Genomic DNA, 7635 nt, shown 5'->3' on the forward strand with positions numbered 1-7635 from the left:
ACTCTGTCTGAAAAAAAAAAATAAATAAAAAGAAAGTACTGTCAAAAATTTAATTCCCATTTGTTCAGTCATTCACATCCATATCCAAATTTTCTTCCACATGCAGTTCACAGTTATCTCTAGATTGGTGAGTGGGACAGGATTGTTTGGTTTTGATGAAACTCACAGGAAAATGAGACAGCATCGGCTGGGTGTGGTGGCTCATGCCTGTAATCCCAGCACTTTGGGAGGCTGAAGAGAGAGGGTTGCTTGCAGCCAGGAGCTCAAGATCAGCCTGGGCAATAGTGCGAGACCCCGTCTCTACAAAATTAAAAAGTTAGCTGACTGTGGTGGTGTGTGCCTATAGCCCTTGGTACTCGGGACGCTGAGGCAGGAAAATGGCTTGAGCCTGGAGGATGGCTTGAGCCCAGGGGTTCCAGGATGCTGTGAACTATGATGATGCCACTGTACTCCAGAATGGGCAACAGGGCGAGACACTGTGTCTCCAAAGAAAACAAACAAACAAAAAAACAAAGAAAAGAAAAGAAGATGAGATAGCATCTGTTTAGATATAATGCCCTAGCATTGTTTATGTTTTGTTGTGTGTTCTTTCTGTTTTTCTGCTATACTTCTGTCCATCCTTTATTTTATTTTAGAGACAAAGTCTCACTCTTTCGTCCATGCTGGAGTGCAGTAGTGCGATCATAGCTCGCTGCATCCTCAAACTCCTGGGATCAAGCAATCCTTCTGCTTCAGGTTCCTGAGTCACTGGACTACAGAAGTGCACCATCACACTCAGCCTCCATCTTTTATTTTTAACCTTTCGATTGATGTATACATACATAAAAGCAAACATATTGTAAGCTGATGAAATTCCAGAAACTGAAAACACCCATGTAATGGGCAGCCAATCAGCAAACAGAACATTGTTAGCACCCAGAAGCCTCCTTGTGTCCCTTTCAGTCATTACTTGCTCCTCAACTCCCCAAATAATTAAAATAAATTTAACAGATTTAAAGTGATGGCAACAAGAGGAACTATTATAAACAGAATCATACTCTAAGCACACTTGCTATAACGCAAAAAATCTTTTGTAATTCGAGTAAACACTTACCTCTTATCATCTGAGCTTTGATATATATTTGGTTTTGTTAAAGCAGAGCACATTTTAAAATATATTCCACAGCCAAAATGATATTTGTTTTGAATTATTTGATAGCTTGAATTATCTAACATTGCTCACCTCCATTGGTAAAAGTACTTAAATTACATATATTTAATTTATTGTCCTTTATGTTTAATGATAACATGGCTAATAGTGAGAGAAATGTGATGTGGTGGATGGTTCAGTGTATGACCACTAATTATTTTAATACTATGCATATGTGAACATTATCCTTTAGTTTGTAACCATAATAGTAGATTCTGCTGGAATTTGTGAGTATGTCTTATAACCAAAAGAGGGTCTGGCTGCTTGATGGTTGCAGTAAGAAGTTAAAATAACAGGAGCCAGGTATGATAAAAAGAGAGTGAATTTTATTATCCGTTGCCAGCGAGGGGGAAAGTGGCTGGAATCCTTTCCAAAAATTGCCAATTTCCAATTTCTGGAGAGATGGCAAGGGTTTAAGAAGAGGGGCTTGGAATGCAAGAGAGGAAGGGGGCTAGGAGGTGCCAAATTGTGTGACTTGCTCTGATGGCTTATCTTGAATTATTGTTCCATGGCACCATTGTGGACCTGACAGGTTACAAATCAATCACATTCAATCTTGCAGTCAGTCCAGAGGGAACTCCGGTCTTGAAGTAATCTTCTGCTGGGGAGAGAATCCTGGAGGTGCCTGTTTCCTGTCAGGATTCAGTCCTTGAAGCTTCTCAGGAAATATATGACCAGGTAAGTGAGCCAGTGTGAACTTAACAAGCATCCAGGTAAATAAATATGCATAAGGCATGGGAGCATAAGGTGGGAAAGGGGAGGAAGTGGAATTTTAAAGCACATCCCCAGGCTGTATTTCAAGGAAAAAGAAAACACTTCTGTAGTTTATGTCAAAGCTATGTCTTGAGACTGGGGGGAAAGAAGAAAAGAAAAAAAAGTTTTAAAACATGGTTTGAAGCTCAGCTGCTCTATTACACACTGATATAATTTTTGCAAAGCCAGTTTCAATTCCTTCATCTTATGATTAGGCCAGTGTCTGTGCAAACTTGCCTTACTTTAAACTGTTCTTAAAATGTTTATTTTGCCCTCTCTGTTTTCATTTGTGTTAATTCCAGTCTTCGATCATGAGCTATTTGGCTACCCCACTCTCATTGGGGAATTAGGCATGTCCCAGGGTTGATCCCTTGAGAAACTGCCTGACAGAAAAAATAAATTTATTTGCAGTGAGAAATATAACTGTCATGGCCAGTAGATACCAGAAAGTTGCAGTTTGCGAGGCTTATTGTGCATTAGATTCACCTGGGGTACTTAAGAAGTTTTATAACTTCCCTTTAAGTGCATTACATTGTTGTTCCATTTGGAATTTCACAGGACATATGATTTAATAAACCTAGGTGAGGCCGGGAGCGGTGGCTCACGCCTGTAATCCCAGCACTTTGGGAGGCTGAGGCGGGTGGATCACGAGGTCAGGAGTTTGAGACCAGCCTGTCCAACATGGTGATACCCTGTCTCTACTAAAAATACAAAAATTAGCTGGGCATGGTGGCAGGTGCCTGTAATCCCAGCTGCTTGGGAGGCTGAGGCAGGAGAATCGTTTGAACCCAGGAGGCGGAGGTTGCAGTGAGCCAAGATCGTGCCATTGCACTCCAGCCTAGGCAACAAGAGCAAAACACCGTCTCAAAACAAAAACAAACAAAACAAATAAATAAACAAAACACTAAACCTAGGTGGGGCTTGGACATCTGTGTGGCAAGCTACATGGAACTAGGCTGTTTTTGTAATGGCTCCTCCATGACCAGGTCTGTACCTTGTCATTTCCCAGACTCTCATGCTTCATCCCCTTCCCTAAACCCCCATTACTGTTACTCTCCCAAGCCTGCCCTCTTCTGATACTATTCATTGCACTATTCCTTTTAGCCTTTATTTCAGCATGAAAACCTAATAACTTATTGTTCACATTTCAGAACTCTAGTTAACTAGTTAATGCATAATAAGGTATTACTGGGTGGTAACTGCCTAATATGATAACTCCCCAATTCACTATTTAGCCAGAGCATTCCAACCTTTTACTCAATCATTGCCTTAAAGGGTAACATTTGTATCCTTGGTAGTTCAGTGCAGAAAATCTGAGCAAGGCAGCTACTTAGCCATCATTATGAATTCTCTCTACACATCTAGCTGTCTTTGCACATGTCCCAGAGGCTAAGTGATTCAACAAAAGCTCATTGCGTTTTGTGATCTCATTGTTGATGATCTCTGCCATTTTACTATGTGGTCTAAAGTGACTGCACATGAAACCATACTTGATGACAAGAAAAGGGACAGAAAGAAGTCTCATCTACCACCATAGAGAATGCTAAACCCATCAACTTCTGTATGAATTTATACTGTTGTTTCATGGTATCTGGATTCTCTAGCCAGTTTACAGCCCAAAGACATGCCATTTTTCTTGATTTCCTTTTCTGTAGGTTCACTGGGGGCACACTGGTATTCCGTGAGTTGTTTAAATAGCAGCGACTACTGATAGCTTTGGCCTCTCAGAAAATCTTGGGCTTTCCTAATGTAGCTTATGGATGATCTTGTTTGTCTAACCCCGATTTCTTTTTAAGTTACTTATTTTGAATAAGTAATACATTAACATGGTTCAAAAAACAAACTAACAAGATTTACATTTAGAACCCCCATACCTACTCCTGTCCCCATCTAACTTACACTTCCTACTCCCATAAATAACAATGTTATTCATTTCTTATATATCCTTTCAGTGTTTCTTCTTCTTTTTTTTTGTAGAGACAGGGGTCTTTGTATGTTGCCCAGGGTGGTCTCGAACTCCTTGCCTCCAGCGATTATCCGGCTTTGGCCTCCTAAAGGGCTGGGATACAGTCGTGAGCCACTGTGTCCTGCCAGTGTTTCGTTATGCAAACACAAGCCAAGAAGCCATATACATACAAATATATATATATATATTTGTAGAGACAGGAGACAGGGTTTCTCTCTGCCACCCAGACCAGAGTGTAGTGGCGCCATCACAGCTTACTGCAGCCTTGATATGGAATGAGCTCCCTCATTCTTAAGCTTCATATAGTACAGTATTCTATTGTATTCATGTACCATAGTTTAACTAGTCCTTTATTGACAAACACTTGGGATTTTTCCTGTCCTTTGCTATGACAAATGAGAAAATGTACATACAGAAATACATAAAGTCCAGATCTATCCTTACATTAGATTCACAGAAATGGAACTGCTGGCTCAAAGGGTAAATCTATTAGATCTTTGTGTCACTCAGAGTTTGCCTGCCATATGTGTGAAGAAGAGATCAAACTTTATCTTTTCTATATAGCTATGCAGTTGTCTCAAGACCATTGATTTAAAATAAAAGTCCATTATTACCCCACTGATTTGACTCGGTACTAATTTTCTACATGCATTTGGTTCTATTTATAGACTTTCTATTCTGTCCCATTGGTCTTTCTACTCATGTTCCAGTGACTCAATGTGTGCTTTTTTCATTTTGCAAGGTTAGCTCACCATAGTTTTATTAGGGAGGGGACTGGTACTGTAACAAAGATTGTACACAAGTAGTTTAAACAAGATAGAAGTTGATTTCTCTGTCATGTTAACAGTATAGAGGTGAGTGGTCCAGGGCTGGTGAGGAAGCACTACCATCACTGAGGCCAAGGTGGCTGCCCCAGCTTCTGCCATCTCCCAGTCAGCAGAAGGCAGAAAAGGGCCTAAAGACAGCATGAACTTTCCTTTTTAGGGTCACTATGTGGAAATGGCTTATATCAGTTGCCCAGAACTTGCTCACATGGTCACTCCAAGCCACAAGGAAGATGGAGAAATGTAGTCTCTTGTTGGAGAGCCATGTGTTTGATTAAAATTTAGGAGTTCTATTAGTAAAGAAAGGGAAAATGGTCTCTGTTACAATGGTGACCTGATGGTAAAGACCCCAATGTAGAAGGTATTGGGGCATTGTAACGTAAATAATGGCATAAACTTTCCTCCAGGAATTCACAATAGAGGATTGGTGCAGAGGAGTCTAGGATTCATATAGGCTCTACCTCTTACCTTCACATTTGTGGGATTCTCTTTGATTAGAATTGTATTTACTATTTTTAGAGCTCTTGCATGCTCTTTCTCTTTTTCTGTATATGTTGCTGTATGTGTGCATTTTTTTTTCTTTTCTCACTGCTTTACTCACATGTCCCTGGAGGTATCAATCTATTTCTGAGGCAACTATTGGGGCTTGTTAATGAATTAATTGGCAAAAAGAAGCCTCTCAGGGAACAAAAGCCCGACCCTGTTTATACCTCTGAACTTCCTATCTCCCTTCCTTTGATATCTCCCTTGAATGTGATAAAGAATAGACAATTTAAGTGGGTCTTTTATATTTACAGAAGACTACACTTATATATAAAAGGGGATCTGGGTAATAGATAACTAAACTAAAGGATAGGAAAAAGCCACAAAAAGAAAGATCCTATAGCCTTAGAGAGACCATATGATTTATCACCTAAACTGGGATACTTTAAGGAGTTTAAGGAGGCTGGGCGTGGTGGCTCATGCCTGTAGTCCTAGCTACTTGGGAGACTGAGGCAGGAGGATCCCTTGAACCCCGGAGGTTGAGCCTGATTGCAGTGAGCTGATTGCTGGACTGCACTCCAGCCTGGGAGACAGAGCGAGGTCCTGTCTTTAAAACAAGCAAACAAACAACCCTCCCTGCTCCCTCCAAAAAAAATAACCACAAGCAGATTTTTTTGGGGCATACACATATTTTGATCAGTTTCTTACCTATATCTGTCTCTAATACCATGTCACTGGTATTTTTCTGAAAAATGTATTTTTTTTCAATATGGTCTTATTAAGTTTTTTCATAAAATTGCCTGCAATCTGTCTCCCAGTTGCATTTTATGGTTAACAAATTTAACATTACAGATATCTTCAACTGATTTTTCTCCATAGATCATGTCGACCTAAAAGGAAGAAGTGTAGGCAAAATATGGAAAGGTCATTTGGGCCATGGTTGAGAACTGCAGCCTGGGACACACTTCCAGGTTGCCTTGAAGAGTACTCTGGAGAACAATGGGGAGGTTCAAATTTTTTAAGAAAAAAGGCTGAATCAGGAGTGGGGGTGATTGCAAAGTTGTTTGTCAATAATTCTCATTGGTTTAAAGAAATAACATTGGGTTGGGTGTGGTGGCTCACACCTGTAATCCTAGCAATTTGGGAGGCCGAATCGGGCAGATCATTTGAGGTCAGGAGTTCGAGACCAGCCTGGCCAACAGGGTGAAACTACGTCTCTACTAAAAATACAAAAATTAGCTGGGTGTGGTGGCATGCACCTGTAATCCCAGCTACTCAGGAGGCTGAGGCATGAGAACTGCTTGAACCCGGGAGGCGGAGGTTGCAGTGAGCTGAGATTGTGTCCCTGCACTCCAGCCTGGGCAACAGAGTGAGACTCCGTCTCAAAAAAAAAAAAGCCAACAAGGGTGTCTCTCTAGAGCAAACTAGAAAGATGGAATCTCCTATATACATCATAATCTAATCATGGGAGTTATATCTCATCACTTCTGCCACATTCTATTGGTTAGAAGCCAGTCATAGTTCCAGCTCACATTCAAGGGGAGGAAATTATAGAAAGATGTGAACACTAGAGGGCAGAGATCATGGGCACCATCTTAGAATTGGGAAATGGCTCTGAGATTGAGATTTGTGTGCAGGTGGATCACTGGGGGTTGCTTCTGGGAACAAGTCCTGTAAAGGAGTAAGGAAATCAGATTTGGATAGAAAAGGGAGAAGTTTCAATAGAGGCTTCAGCCAACCCCACAGACAGTTCTGAAGCAGAGCTGGTCCTTTAGAGACGTCCTGAAATGAGGCAAAGAAGCCAGGCCTTTGGAACGGCATTAAGCAATCACTAATGGATGCCCCTGGGAAGTCGGTATAACCTTAGGCAAGGCAGCTTCCTTCAACAGAGGGCAGTTTCTGGGGAGAAACTCAGCTGTGAGCTGTCAGCAACTAATACTCCCAGCAGCTAATAATAAGTGCCTCAGTTCTGAAAGAGGGAATCTGAGTGATATATCATCATCACACTTGGTTAACTAGAATATCTCCTCAGTCAGTATATATATTTTCCCAGCACTATGAATAAAAGTCAGTTGAATGAGAAATTGAAAGTACCTCTGATTGGTCCCCTCCTGCAACCAATCAGGCTGGTGGCAGGCCAAGTTTTCATTTGTATAGGAGTGTAACTTTGTAACTTCACTTCAGCCTCTGATTGGTCACTTTCTGCAACCAATCAGACTGACCATGGACCACTACTTCATTTGCATGGGGTATACACCAAGTGGCTAATGGGAAACCTCTAGCGGGTATTTAAACCCCAGAAAATTCTGTAACCAAGCTCTTGAGCTGCTTGCTCAGGCCTGCTCTCACCTTGTGGAGTATACTTTTGAAACCGCCTTTGCAAAAATCATAACTGAGGAAATTATGACAGTGAAAGAGAT

Source organism: Pan troglodytes, chromosome X (assembly GCF_028858775.2).
Source record: "Pan troglodytes isolate AG18354 chromosome X, NHGRI_mPanTro3-v2.0_pri, whole genome shotgun sequence".
NCBI lineage: Eukaryota > Metazoa > Chordata > Mammalia > Primates > Hominidae > Pan > Pan troglodytes.